The sequence below is a fragment of the Setaria viridis genome, chromosome 5 (assembly GCF_005286985.2).
Source record: "Setaria viridis chromosome 5, Setaria_viridis_v4.0, whole genome shotgun sequence".
Taxonomy (NCBI): Eukaryota; Viridiplantae; Streptophyta; class Magnoliopsida; order Poales; family Poaceae; genus Setaria; species Setaria viridis.
The window spans coordinates 43,707,194-43,721,885 of record NC_048267.2 but is presented as its reverse complement, the minus strand read 5'-3'; the positions used below and the strand labels follow the sequence as shown (position 1 = coordinate 43,721,885).

General features: G+C 52.9%; 1 long non-coding RNA gene across 6 annotated transcripts; it reads right to left on the bottom strand.

The window, feature by feature from the left end:
• Positions 1 to 7,338: 7,338 nt before the first annotated feature.
• On the bottom strand, positions 7,339 to 13,459 carry LOC140222758 (uncharacterized). 6 transcript variants are annotated; one of them, XR_011898258.1, is made up of 8 exons: positions 12,571 to 13,459; positions 12,310 to 12,494; positions 11,887 to 12,220; positions 11,704 to 11,782; positions 11,282 to 11,610; positions 9,756 to 11,203; positions 8,561 to 8,703; positions 7,339 to 7,566 (listed from the first exon to the last, which is right to left on the bottom strand). It is a non-coding gene; the product is annotated as an uncharacterized lncRNA (long non-coding RNA). The 6 variants fall into 6 exon arrangements; XR_011898255.1 differs by having other exon boundaries at positions 9,756 to 11,610; positions 12,310 to 12,504; positions 12,571 to 13,457; XR_011898253.1 differs by having other exon boundaries at positions 9,756 to 11,610; positions 12,571 to 13,457.
• Positions 13,460 to 14,692: the final 1,233 nt, after the last annotated feature.

The window sequence follows — 14,692 nt, the reverse complement described above, 5'->3', positions numbered from 1 at the left end:
TTACCGTATGCTGCAGACAAGTATGCATTTAACCATCCCACTCGTCATCAGATGATCAGAGAAAGGCAAGGCCTGCTGATTGTCACGATCCATAACAGATCTTCAAATCCTGGTACTTGGATGATTTTTTTTAAACGAACCAACTGGGCCGATTATATTAAAAAGAAGATGAAGTCCAGACGGGACGAAAATAATAAATGGAAAAAAAAACATAAACATCATCAGGTTGGATTAGGTCATCAACACATACCGTACCACGCCATCGCACTCAACTCAAAGACACATCGACCGGTTGGATTGGGACATCAACACACGCCGAACTCAACTCATCTCAAGCGGGTTTTACTCCACCCGACCACGGCAGTAGAACCGAAGCCTTACCGCCCCCACCAACATTCTCACGCTCATGTAGTCGCCGAAACCTCCAGGTAACCCTGCGTTAACCCTGCATCGACAGGGAACTGAGAGAAGCAGACCGCACAGCACCGAGAAAGCTACCGCCATTCAGGATCCTCCGCCGTAGTGCCGCTGCAACACCACACTCCACCTGATAGAGTGATATCACCGAATCCGGACATCTCGCAGGCTGCCTCGCAGTCACCACCATGATAACACAATGCGCGGGGACCTCACCACATCCGTCGTTGGACACCACCTCGCTCTCATCGTCTCGAAGAAAAACCGCACGCGGGGGCCTCACCACGCCCGCCACAGTACTCCACGTGACGGATCCGTTTCTTTTGTCGCCGTTAGAGTGGTGAATAATGTTGCCCCGCTCCCCAAGATCTCCATCAATCAGCCAAGCCGCCGCCGCAGATTGACATTGCCTCGTTGCTTCACCTGCGCACATAGCCTCCGCCATCGTGCCAGCAAGCTAAAGAAGTCGTTTGCGCCATCTTCCGACGATGTACCGCACCGGATAGCCCAGCGAAACTGAGTAACCCGTCACGATCCGCTGCAAGCCTAATCGTCCCACGATGCCGTCCACATGGTGGAATTGCTGCCACCGGCTGCGGCCGCCCATGACCAATGGACCAACAATGCCACAAACCGAGTTGGGTCTCTAGAGACGACGCCAATGGCACCGTTGTCGCTCGTCCAGGATCTGGACAAGATTTTCACCTAGAGAATCCCGTGCAGTAGGATTGTAGCTCCAACATGACGCTCCCAACGGGTAAAACGACGCCCTAGGGCACCACTGTCATCTCCACCAGCAAGAACGCCGGCGAGGGCTTTCACCCAGAGCATCCCAACCCCTCATTGCACACTCACGGCTTGGCACTCCCGGACCACAACCACTACAGCCCATCCGGGGCAGCGCCACCGCCGCATCTCCACGTGCCACGCTGCCGTATCTTCACCTCCGCTGCCGGTGATCCCCGCGTCGTCCCCGCTTCTGTGGCCTCCTCACTCCGCGCCGGTCTGCCGCTCGTCCCACGCCGGGTGACTGGCCTCACACCGCACCGACCGCCGCCATTGGCCTGTCGCATGCGCTACGCGCCTTTGCACACGCGTGGCCACATCTTGCGGCCTTTCCCCAATTGCCCACCGCTCTTGCTGCATCGCCGTTCCCCCACTGAGCTGCCACCGTGCCATCGGCCATCCTTCTGCCGCAACCGCCCATGGCCGCCACCTTTACAGCCTCCCCGATCCGCCAAGGGAGAGCCGTCAAGGTCGTCGCATCCTCCATCCCACGCCAGCATGCCGCTGGACTGGCCACCGCCACCTCGCCTCCACGCTCAGTCTTGGTCGCCAGAAGCTGCCGTGCTGCTCTTCCATGGCCTCTGCAGACACGTTGCCTCCATCTCTGCATGGATCCAGCCTCAAGGGCGCCGGACTCGCCACCTCGATCCGCCGCGGTCACCAGGTCCGGCGGATCCGCCCCCGCCCGGGACAGACGCCCGCGGCCAAAGCCGGCAAGGAAGACCCTGTCGCCGCTGTCCTAGGGGCCGACGCGGGCTTCCGACAGGCCCCTCCAGCGGCAGCGAGGGGAGGAAAGTAGAGGATGGGGGGTGGCGGGGGTGCGTGGTCGCCGCCTGAGTTGCCCGAGCAGGGACGACGCGGGGGCTCGAGCGGTTTTTTAGGCATCGGATGATTGGAGTTGTCATTAATCTCGATGAGGAGTAAAGACCAAGTTGACATGTACCTTGGTCTATTTGTGATGAGTGATTGACCGGATGATTTGAGGTTTTACCGGTTGAGTCCATATTCCATATGTGCTTGATTATGCTAACGGCTAATCGGAGGTATGTGTTGTGTGTGTTGTGTTGTTGTGTTTGTGTAAAACATATCTTGTGTGTTGTATCTCTTGGCTTGTGATGTGTAGGTGATGGATGTGACATGGCGGTCGGTGGCATGAGGTGAAGGTCAAGCGAAAGATTCATGCGATGTATTAGGGCTGTGAATGGTGGACACGAGTAGGCTTGGACCGAGGGACCTGAGGAGTTCGGGTGGAGTCATGGGTGATCCACATGGTTCACGGAAGAGTAAGAGTACACTGGGATGAAGACGGCGTCGATCGAGTCAAGCGAAACGGAGACGCGTCGAGTAGGCAGCTCAGGACCGGGAGCGAATGACTTGGAGGCATCGAAAGCTTGGCGGAGGCTGGACACGCGTCGACATCGGTGAGTCACGTCGTGTGCAGCGTGGGGTGAGTCCGATGTGGCCGGACGGCGTCGAGACGAAAGACGCGTGGTACCATCATGAAGCTTGTGTCGAGGCGAAGTGAAGTCGTAAAGGTGCCGGGTCCATTCGATGTACCGACAAGGAGTTGGATAGTTTTACCACTGTGGGGTATTTAGGTTGTATACTTCATGTAAGGGTATTTTGAACATTTGCCAAATGACTATATATATGAGGAGTGGCTGTTGGGGCAGCCACATCTTAGGGGTTGTTAGGCGGTGGACTTCTCATTTGTGTTTGAGAGTCTTTGGTAGGGGAGAGAGAGGAAAAGAGATGAGAGATTTTTGATTTGATCTTTTTACCATCTTAGCTTTGATTATGCTTAAGAGTGGCTTGTAACCGAACGTGGTGGAGTAATCCAAAGATCAAATTCGTACTCACTTGTTCCATCCTCTCAAGATCTGTTTTTGCTCTTTTTCTAGTTTTTTCGGAGCATTTTCATGGGAATTTTTGTTCTTCGTGTTTGAGCCCAACTCCTGTGAGATTTGTTGAAGAATTTTGTTGCTAGGACCCTTGTGAGTAACTTTGATGTGCTCCCCTCTCAAATTTCTCACGAATTTAGCTTGAATTCGAAACTTTCCCAAAATCGTGTTCTTGTTAGGTGCTCGGTTTTCTCCAAAATTCATGATAAATACTTGAGCTTTTCAAGATTTTTTTCATGGATCCATTAGCTCTTGAGTAGTGCATCTATGGCTCGTTTCGTCTCGAATCGTTGAGTATCGAGGGAGGATTTTTCGGTTGAACTCCTTCGCGTTCTTGGCGTTCTTCGTTTTTCCTCTTTTCCCTCCGCTGTTCTTGCGCAGGCAAAGGGAGCAGCTTCGCACGGCGCGCGGGGCAGGCGGCGTGCTCGCGTGCGCGGCACGCGCGGGGCGACGAGCGCCAGACAGGCCGGCGTCCGGCCCACTCAGGCGGGAGGCCTGCAGCCCAGGCCGGCCAGGCACAGCTGCCCGCGCGACCAGGCCGACGCGGCCCAGGCGTGCACCTGCTGCTGGCAGCCCAGCACGCTGCACAGCAGCCCAGGCGGCGGAGGGCAAGTCAAGCAGCAGCTCCATTAGGACGCCCAACAAAGTTTGTTTGCACGGTTCAATTCAGAGCACCAGAATTCACTTTCAATGGACCATCACTTTCATGCTACAGTATCCAATGATTAGGGAATCATTGCTTGTTTAATCTTTACATGCTAATTAGCTTTTCTTTGCATGTCGAGTGAACTGAGTACATGAGCACTTGTTTAACCTTTAACCATTTTGCAGTTAGATCGGTTTACTTAAGTGCTTTATTAATCTGTCAAGAAATCAATTCGAGCATGCTTAGCAGTGGTTGTGCTTAATCTCTTTTCGGAATCTTCGTTTTGCGTTTGCTTCCGCTACTCTTCTGAGTGTTTCTAACCGTTCCTAGGGTAAGCTTGTCACGAGTTAACTAGTGTCATCTTGATGATTAGAAGCGAGTTACGTTTGGGGTAGCAATTGAGATATAAGTCTTATTCTTTGAAAGAATTATTGAAGGCTCTTATTCACCTCCTCTAGTCGCCTGTCCCGGTCCTTCAAGGAGTTCTGTTGCTGAGCAAAACAGTGTTGTGAACTTCAGGACAGGGGCTCACCAGCGACGCCATGGGCATGCCGCACCCGGGCGACGGCGCGAACGCACTCATTCGTTTGGTGTAGTGCAAATGATCCACACTGGGCACTGAGAAGAATAACAGCTGCTGATTTCCTGGCCGGTAGCAACTCAAAACCTAACTACTCGATGGTCATGTTTTCGTCTATAAATACAATAGCAGCTGATCTGAATGATATAAATTAAACCTGAACATATTCTGTTCAGAAGACTTTTGATGTACTAAACTGAACAAGAAGCCTGCGCCGGACGGCCGTGAGCATCACTCCGGCCTCCGGCAGCCTTGTCGAAGAGCGCCTCCCACTCGTGCTATCAAGCGCCGTTGCCGTCGTCGCACAGCTCGAGCGTCCCCCGCCACGCACACTACGGATGCGCCGGTGGCGCGCGCCACGCCGGGCGGCATGGCCCCGTTGAGCGGGCAGGGACACTCCGGCGACGCCGGTGCACGCCGCACCGCCCGGGTGAGTACTGGAACGTGTAGGTCCGGTCGCCGGGATGCAGAACGGGATCCGGCGGCGCTCCCGGGCAACGCCGTGAGCTGCGCGGCGTCGAGGAACGCCGGACTCGGAGTGGACGGTATTTCATTTACCGTCCGCTCCTTGCCTCTCGTGGCCGTACGATCAGACTCGTGCGGTCGAGATCGACGTAAATAGTTGCAGGCGGCGACAAGTTTCGACGGTCTTTCGCGTGCTGGGCCGCCGTTGACCTGCTTGGACGACGCCCTGCGCGGCGCGGGGCTTCATCCGGTGAGTCCTGGCGCCGCCCAGGAAGGTAGCTAGCCCCGCCTGTTGCAGAGCATCGTGGCAGTGCAGGTTCCTGTGCGTCCGTGCGGTTCGTCGCCATGAGCACGCGCATAGTGCCCACGCGAGAAGCGCCACCGAGCAACGGCTGCCCCTTGCGCGCGGCTGTGACGGCGTCGAGCTGGAACACGCGGTGCACCATCCTCCTGACCACTCACCTCGTTCATGGCCATCGAAGATGGGCATGCCGTACCCGGGGGAGGGCGTGGAGACGGCCGCGGCGCACGGCACGCAGAATGCCAGCCTGCGTTCCCTGGTGGGGACGGCCGCCTCGAAGTTGAGGTCGTCTGGGTAACCCGCGCGCGGCGGCGAGCTGCGGGAGCACGGACAGCGCGGTGACGGAGGCGGTGCGTACCGCGCGGCGAGGCGTTCGTCGAGTCCGCCGAAGCGAGAGCCCTCCGGGACGAGCTGGGCTGGGTGGTCGAGAAGCCGTCGTCCGTTGAGGCGGGTGCTGTTGATCCAGGCCTCGTCGCCGTCCAAGCCTCATAGCCGCCGTGCACGCCTGGAACACGAGCGGCTTCTGCCGCGCGCCAGTCCGACAGCGGGAACTCCGTTCGAGCAGCCGGCGCCCGTTGATAGCATGCCATCGCCGAGGGCGTGTTGGCCAAGGGCTCCAGGAATTCGCGATCGTCGGGATTGCCGTGGACGCGTACATGCTTGTAGCAGCTGCGTGCGGTGGAGGTCAGCATGCCCCGGTGGTTCTCTTCGACGATCCCCGCCGGCGACGTCCGACACTTGGGGGTGGACGGTATTCCATCTACCGTCCGGGTTGCGCGACAGAACCGTCAAATTAAAACTCTAATTAAGGTCCTGTTTGTATCCGCTTATTTCCCGCTTATCGGTGGAAATAAGCCATAAGTCCACCCAAACGCTTTGATTATTTCCCGCTTGCTACGTAAGCCGCTTACTTCACAAGCTGGGAAACAACTGAAGACCGGCTTATTCTGTACGCAGGCCGGGAGGCGCTTCTGGGGCAAGCGACCGATTTTTCCCCCGCTACCCTCACCCACCGACGCCACCACCCGTCCGCCCCCGCGCCTCCCGTGACCACTGCCGGCTCCGTCCGCCGCCAGCTCCCGTCGCCGGCTCCCGCCGCCTACAGATCCCGCCGCCGCCGCTCTCGCGCCTCCCGTGACCGCCGCCGGCTCCCGTCCGCCACCCGGTCCGGTCCGCCGCCCGGTCCCATCACCGGCTCCCGCAGCCTGCAGATCCCGCCGCCGCCGCTCGGTTTCCATCCGCCGCCGCCGCTCCCGCGCCTCCCGCGACCGCCGCCGGCTCCCGTCCGCCGCCCGATCCCGTCCGCCACCTGATCCCATCGCCGGCTCCTATCGCCGCCGCCGGCTCCCGTCCGCCGCCCGGTCCCATCACCGGCTCCCGCAGCCTGCAGATCCCGCCGCCGCCGCTCGGTTTCCATCCGCCGCCGCCGCTCCCGCGCCTCCCGCGACCGCCGCCGGCTCCCGTCCGCCACCTGATCCCATCGCCGGCTCCTATCGCCGCCGCTGGGTTCCTGTCCGCCGCCGCTGCCCCCGCGCCTCCCATGACCGTCGCCGAGCTTGGCCGCCACCGGGCTTGGCCCCTGCCGGCTTGGCCCCCGCCGCCGGGCTTAGCCCCCACCGCCTGGCTTGGCCCCTGGCGGCTTGGGCATGTTGGTGGTCAATAATCAGTATAACCCAAAACACATTAGAAAGTACTCTAAATTTCTATTTCTTGTGAAACCAAAAGAAAGGAGCAATAATGCACAAGCAATGCACTTCTAGGTCAACATTCATCTGCATTATAGTCTAGCAGTCAATTGAGCCCTGTATTCAAAAACTATAGGATATATTGTAAAGTATTTGCTATTATATGAATTTTGTATTATTGTAATGTAATTTCTATTTAACAAACTCCAAAGGTATTAGAAATGTCTTCTCCTCAGATTCACAATAAAAATGAGCTATTATCAGCCTTAGGGGCATTCAGGTCAATTTACCAACCAGAACAGACAATCGATACAAAATAATCAGGATTGCCAAACACCCTGCTTATTCAGACAGCAGATTCTCCAGACAGCAGGCTTATATAAGCTTGCTTGCCAGATAAGCGAGTTCCAGAAAAGCGTATACAAACAGGACCTAAGTATAATGATCATCATTTGAACATATCCGGCTCATTAACTTAACGGTTTATTTGACAATCTGCATTCACCAATATGAGGATCGAATAAACACCAGTAGTCTCACATGAAGGTGAGCGCAGATAGTACCAATATGACACTTTCACATTAAAATTAAAAGATACAATACAAGAATGAGACAAAAGTTTACAAAAAGAGTTCAAATACATGAATAATACATAGATTTCAAAGATACAACGGAAGTAAAGTTTGAAAACAAAACTCGATCACTAACTCTAAAGTAGTAACGACGACGAGAGGATGACATCACATCGAGCCCAGCGATATGACATCACAGAGAAGGGGCGCCTCCTGAAAAAGGGGTCACAACAACAACCTTGAGTATACTAATACTCTGCAAGACTTACCCAAGTATGGTATATACATAGCCGACTCCTATCGTGCAAGGCTTTTGGCTCTAGGGTTTGTTTTGCCAAAAAGCAACTAAGAATGGATCCTTACTTTTAGTATTTTAGCCAAGTTTAAATAATAGAACTCTTTTTCTAGGTTTGCAAGAATACAACACCTCAGTGGTGAAAGGACAATTGAGTAAGCAACAACAATTATCATCACCGTATTCCACTTCTTTACTACGATGTGGCTCAGTGATCAAGGTTCTCTTATCCAAGAGAGACAACGAATCGATTCGATTTAATCCTTGCAAGGAAAATCTAACAACACGACACATGCATGCCCCATCAAGCCACACGTGGCAACCGTTCCCATCTCCACTATTGAAAGTCTGAACTGCCCCGCCAGCACTAGTCAGTCGAGCCCTATGAGAGACCACAAAAAAAAAATGCATACCTAATTCTCCACGGCCACTCGACTTGCCCTATAGGGTGGGTAGGAGTTCAAACTCCGGAGCGAATCAAGTACTAGGTTTACTGATTTCGACTATCTCCTACTCTCAGCATGTGATTAGTACTATTCAAACTCGGTCAGCAATGCCAACAACGAACGGTCCTTAATTGACATAGGCGGAGGTACATCTTTCAATCCATATGTCATATTCTTAACCAATAGCCTCTCCGCCCGGTCTCTCACTTTACCATACGAACCATTTATCCATAGACCCAGTATAAGTATCCAGAGACCTTATATCTCGCGAGTGACAGGTAATCACTTCACTTCTACCGAACTTAATTAGCATAATAGAGCTAGTGACCTACACATACTATTATAACCATGGGAACCTATGGCTCATGCATCTATGGTTTCATTCAACTTTTGAAAATGTAAATGCACAATACCTAAAATAAAATATTGTTTAGTTTTGAATTAAAGGTTATGCTTCAGGACTTGCCTTTAAAAACTCGATGTTAGTACTATCAAGGCCTTGGGCCCTTCCGGACCTTGGGCCGGGTCTTCAGGGTGCTCCTACTGGGCTTTACGGCTACAACTGCTTCACATCCATGAGCTTGTACACCATGTCCTATGTAGCGGAATCTACATTTATGCAAATATGCAATGCATCAACAATACGAATGCAATTTTTTCAAAATAACACAGGGCAAGGGCAATCATTTACGATTAATTTTTCTCATAAATAAGCAGGGTTGGGACTTAATGATGATGATCAGATTTTATCTGGAGTGCTTCCTTTGTTACTTTCATTAAACAAGTTATCCATTTTACCCAACATTTCCTACTCATTTATACAAAGAAAGCATGTGACTGGCTACTGAACTTATTTTAGAATTTCATCTACGCCACAAACTGGGCTATCAAGTTTGACATTTATCCCAGGTCCAAATTGCAAGATTTTAAATAAAAGAAATAACATAAACATGCTTTATTTTCATTAATGTTGATATAGCTAGGAACAAGAAGAAATTCACTTCACTAATTCATGAGCATATTCTGGTGATGAACCTGAAAAAGCCACTCAAAAGGTATTTTACATGAATTTTTCATGATTTTACGCTTCATAGAAATATGTATATTAATTAAAATCGATTAAAGACATTCTGATATTTGGCGAGGATAAATCAGTCATTTTCCATATATCATATTTTTCGCATGTGGAATATTTAACTAAAAAACGAACAAATTTGGTTTCACATTTTTATCCTTTTTCTGTGATTTTATATGCATTTTACAATCTTCAACGCTTATACAAATTACACTAGTGTTTTGGGCCAGCCTGGTACTCCAGCCCACAAACCCATCCACGCACGGCTCAGCTTTGGCCCAGCCACCCCCTTCTCTTTCTTCCCCACGACATCTCTCTTCCGCCTCCCGACGCCCCAGTCAAGGCCGAGCCGGCCGGCCTTGACCGGCGACCTGTGGCCGGCGGCGACCCTCCCCCTGGAGGAGGACACATCCCACTCCCAAAATCAAGACACGAAGCCCTAATCACTCAAGGAAGCCCGAAGGGAAAAACGGCCAGAGGTGGCCGACGACGAGCGGCGGCATGGTCACGGCGCCGGGGTCGAAAACCCCCGCGGAAAGTTGGTGAGCGCGGATAGTTAGGGAGATTACGGGAACCAGGATCTCACCATAGAACGATTTTAGTTGTTGGTTGGCGCATACGTTGGCCGGAGGTAGGAGATCGACGGCGGGGTCGAGCTCGGGCGGCCGGCGGCAATGGAGGCCGCGAGATCCGCGATTCCCGTCGGGGTGGAGCTCTGCTGCGCCTATGTCTTGGTCTTGGATGGAGATGGGGAGGTTGTGGTACCGGGGTTGAGAGGAATCGGCCGGAGGTGGGGTGTAACTGGCGAATTTGGCGGGCGAGTGGGAGCTACGCCGTCTGCTCTGTTTCGGCCGGGGAAGAAGAAGGAAGAAAATGGGAGGGAGACGGATAGGGCCGGTCATTCCAGGGAAGAGGGCAAGGGAGAGGTGATGGCGGCCGTGCTAGCGAGCAGTGGCGCGAGGACGGCGCGAGCAGTGGTGCGAGGACGGCCGAGGACGACGCGGCAGTGGGGAGCTCGGGACGAGGCAACGCTGGCGCGGACGTCGACGGCATGGGCGCGGTACGTCAAGGGATGGGCGCGGCATGGGCATGGTGGCAGGACGTCGCGTCGGCATGCGGTCCGTGCGTTGATCGCCGCGGGAGCCGGCGCATGGCGATGGCACAGCTCGCCGGCAGCCCGATGGCCGACACGCGTCGTGCACAGGCAGAGGCAGCTGCGGTGCTCGCGACCAAGGACAGTGCAAGGCAACGACCTTTGCACGACCAATACTCAAACTTTTGCATCGACACTCTCCAAAAGACCAATATGAAAGATGTAGAATAAAGATTGAACTACAACTTTTGTATAGGCTCATAGGTGATTTGGTTATTGGTTAGAGAGTTTCGAGGCTTCAAAAACAGGGAAAAGCATCATTTTTAGGGACTTTGGCAAAACAGGATCAGCTTGCAAACAGCAGTTCGACCGAACTTTGACCACGTTTTTGAAATGGGTTTTTTTATTCATGAGACAAAAATGAATCATATCACAATTTAAACTATACTAGCAGAAATGCCCGTGCGTTGCTACGGGTCTTTACCTCTCTAAAATAATTTTCTTCTTATAGGATCGTGCCCGTGCGTTGCTACGGGCAGTGAAAAATTCATAGTACAATACACCTCGCATTCAGCAAAGCAATATATCAAAAGAAAATAGTTAATTCACGTACTTAAATATTGTATTAATATTTCTTTGGAATACTGCAATTTTCCAAATACAAAATTTCAGCGATCTTGGTAACAGCCTAAGATTCATGTATGCAGTTGCTCTTCTATGATGCATACTATCGATTCATGTACAGTCGCTCTTCCAAATACTATTGTACTATTAGTTGACCATTATTGCCTAATAGTCAAACTTCCCCATAAGACCATACAGCAACAGCAAGGAAATAGACATGCATGTAATCTTTCGTTGTGGCCAAAACTCCTCCATTACAGCAGAAATTCTGAGTGGCTGATTTGAATTCTTCAAAAAAATGATTGGCTCTGCATACTCTAATGAAAATCTAACATTTCAAATGGCATGAAACTAAAGTTCCGAACCGAAGAAAAAGCACTCATGCCTCTTTTTACCTGAGCTGCTTGCTGCAGCAGGATCTGGCCTCCAATCCAAGAGCCCATGGTTTCTCTTAACAGTCCAAGAGGCAAGAAGGAATTTGGTAGCATACATGCTAACAACCCATAATATGAAGATAGCGTCAATCTTCATCGTATTAAAACATGAATGAAAGAATGGTCTACCACTGGTCTAGGTGCCCCAATACGTATTATGCATTACTAATGCAGATTATCATTTTGTGGCAGCATCACACACCTGGATATGGCACAGTAAGCTTCAGAATTCAGAGTGTACTTACATACAGCTCCAGGTAAAGAACAACTTGTTGCAAAAGAGTTCTTAACTGTCAGATGGACAATAGATGAGATGAATTTAGCAGAAATGTATACTCTCAAAATCAAAGAGATTTCAGAAGGCTTGCTCCACCAATACTGACCTTTTCATAAAATAAAATAAATAATATCTTCACAGAGCATACAGGTGAATCGGATTTGCCTGTCATGGGATGTTGTATTCTGAAATTTAAGAAAAGCATACAGGTGAATATTGGGGTAAGCATTCTAGAGAGACTACTGACTTTTAGGAAGAAGGAATGGCAATTCAGAAGAGGAAGCCTTGCCTCCTTTGTAGGTCTCATAAATCATAATAACAACGGCTCTCCCCTCTTTATCTCGAAAATTTGCCCTGTACATTTTGCCGGTTTCCGCTTCAACAGAAACATCAGGCTAAAAGGCAGTTAGCGTGTATGTGGTTACTTGATCAGGATTCAGAGAACAACCTTTTAGGTTGAAATGAGAGGCATGCTTTCTCCTGAACATGATTTCTTCCGCTACCAATCTCAGTAATGCTCAACCCTGATGATCCTAATGGTAAGATATATAAACAACCTTTTTCTTGGCCTTACCACCAGGCAGACCATTCACCTCTTCCAAGTTTGATGATGATCCATGGACCTGAAGTAGTAGGTAGTCAATCTTTTGTTCAGGCAATACAACAAGCAACTGGTGTGCATCAGAGCTGAAGTAGAAGGAAGGGCCCTCACCCGTGAGCTTTCTCCATGGTAGGCTCATCCTGATACCCTTAGTGGAAATTCTACAGCAAAACATCAGGCAACGCAGCAGCAGGCATCCGATGTGCGACCCCAATGACATACTTGCACATGTTGCGCCGCCACAGGAGGTTGTTGATCCATCTCCATCTTAATCGGCAAGACATGATCTCTGAAGGCTGAAGCATTCTAGCATTTTAACAAACACTTCGTTGGCATGTTGCTGGCTGTAAGGAGCAACACAGACAAACAAACCTGCTAGGGAGGAGGAGGGCAGACCATCGAGAGGGGTGGCGACGCCGCTGCCTCATCCACTCGGTGATGGGGCCGCGTCCACCAGAGCCGCCGTCGATCTCTTTCCATGGAGGTTATGGAAGCCAGAGCCTTCTCCTCCATCAGGGATCGCACGATTGGCCAACAAGGGGAGGAGAGGGCAGCCGCAGGGCAGGGGCCAGAAATCGGGCTCCATATGCTGTATCCGCCTCGTCCTCCGCGGGCGATTACAGCTGCCGCACCAGCCATGTCGGAGATGGACGGGCTCGCCGAGGACGCGCGTGCCCTCGAACCCTAGCTCGGCGACTCGCTCCGTCCGGCCGCCGCATCCCTGCCCGACCGGCACCTTTGTGGTGATAGGTGTGCGGCGTCTAGGATTGGAAGATGGCGATGCATCCGGCTGTGGATCCGTCGTCCGCGGCGGCGGCGGCGGCGCGGTCGACGGCTCGGAGGGGCGGCGCACGGCGGCGGCGGAGGCGGCGCAGGGAGACCGAGACGAGGAGAAACGGCGGCGGCAAAGCAGGGCAAGCGAGCTGCGGGCGGCGGCGGCGATGCAGGGCGAGCGAGCGAGGAGGAGTAGGCGAGCGAGCGGAAGATCTGAGCGCGGAGCGTGAAGCGCGGGAGCGGAGGAGGCGCAGCGGACGGCGCGCGGTGGCTCCCGGCGTGCGTTCCATCGGAGGGCGCCGCGGGAAGCGTGGAGGATACGGGTGCGAAGCGGACGGGTGAAACGAGCGGAGGACGGACGACGTACGAAAATTTCTCTTCCTGGATGCCACGCACGCGCTGGCAATGCCGCCGAGGCTGCGCGCCGGAGCAGCGGCGGGGTGCCCGCTCCAGCCGCCGCCCGCGCCCGATCCCCTCCTGCGCCTCTTTGTTTTGGAGAAAGAGAAGCATTTTTCCCCTTAACCCCCTCCCTTCCCTCGTTTTTCCACCCGAGCCATTCCTCTCTTTAGATTATGGACCGCGGGTTGATTCCTTGAAAGTTTAGGGACTTTTTTGTAAAATGACCACGACGGACGAAAAAATTGGCAGAGACGTTACTCGCTTTAATAATAGGTATATAGATTTGAGCAAAAAGTTTTCATACTTTAACGTTTTATTAATATTTAATGACAGAATAGCATAAACCTTAATGAAATGAGATTTAAATGATATTTAAATGTGATCATGTGCTACTAAAATAATTAGTCATTTCCGAAAAATTGCATATGCAAAAATGTTAATGCAAGATTTTGCAGATGATTAACACTAATTAAAGGTGCTAAACACCTGGGGTGTTACAGGGTGGACGGTAGTAAATGAAATACCGTCCACGCCTTAGACTCTCCTGGTCGTCGGATCAGCCTCGTGCGCCCAAGATCGACCTGATTAATTGCGGGCGGCGACAAGTCTGGACCCTCCACGGCCCTCGCGCACTGGGCCGCCGTCTGCCTCTGCGCTGCGCCAAGCTCCATCCAGTGAGGCGTGGCGCCGGTGCCGCCCGGCAACATGATGGCAGCGCCGCCGTCTGCGGAGCTTCGTTGGCAACATATGGCTCCTACAAGGTTCGTCGCCATGGCCCGTGAGCACGCGCTCGTTGCCCGCGCGCGCGGCCGTCGTCGAACCCGTTTGTACATATGCGCGAGCAGCGCCACGGAGCACGGAGCTGCCCCTAGCGCGGTCGGCGCCGGCGTCCAACCGTGCGGTGGCGACGGTGGCGGGGGCACTTCCACGAACGCGTCCGTTCACGCTCCCGCCATGGTCTGCCGCCGAAGTGGACGACGTCCTGCTTCTCCTGATGACCCACCGGCTGCCGCGCGCGCCTGGCGAGCAAGACGCTCCCGTCGCCCAATCTGGGCGCCCAGGCGGCGCGGCGCGTCCAGGACAGGCCTCGCCGGAGCCCGGGTGCGACACTTTCCGCAAACACGTACGACTGGTGGCGCTCCCGCCGCGGGTGGACACGTACGTGAAGCATTTTGTGTAAAACCAGCGTTCGGGTTGTGAGGACTGAGGAATGGCTGCTGCTGGAAACTGGAAAGGGAATTGACGCAGCCCGGTCTGCAATTCTGCATCGCATCACTCCTTAGAATCTTAGGACGCCATCACATCACGAACCTACCGTGAA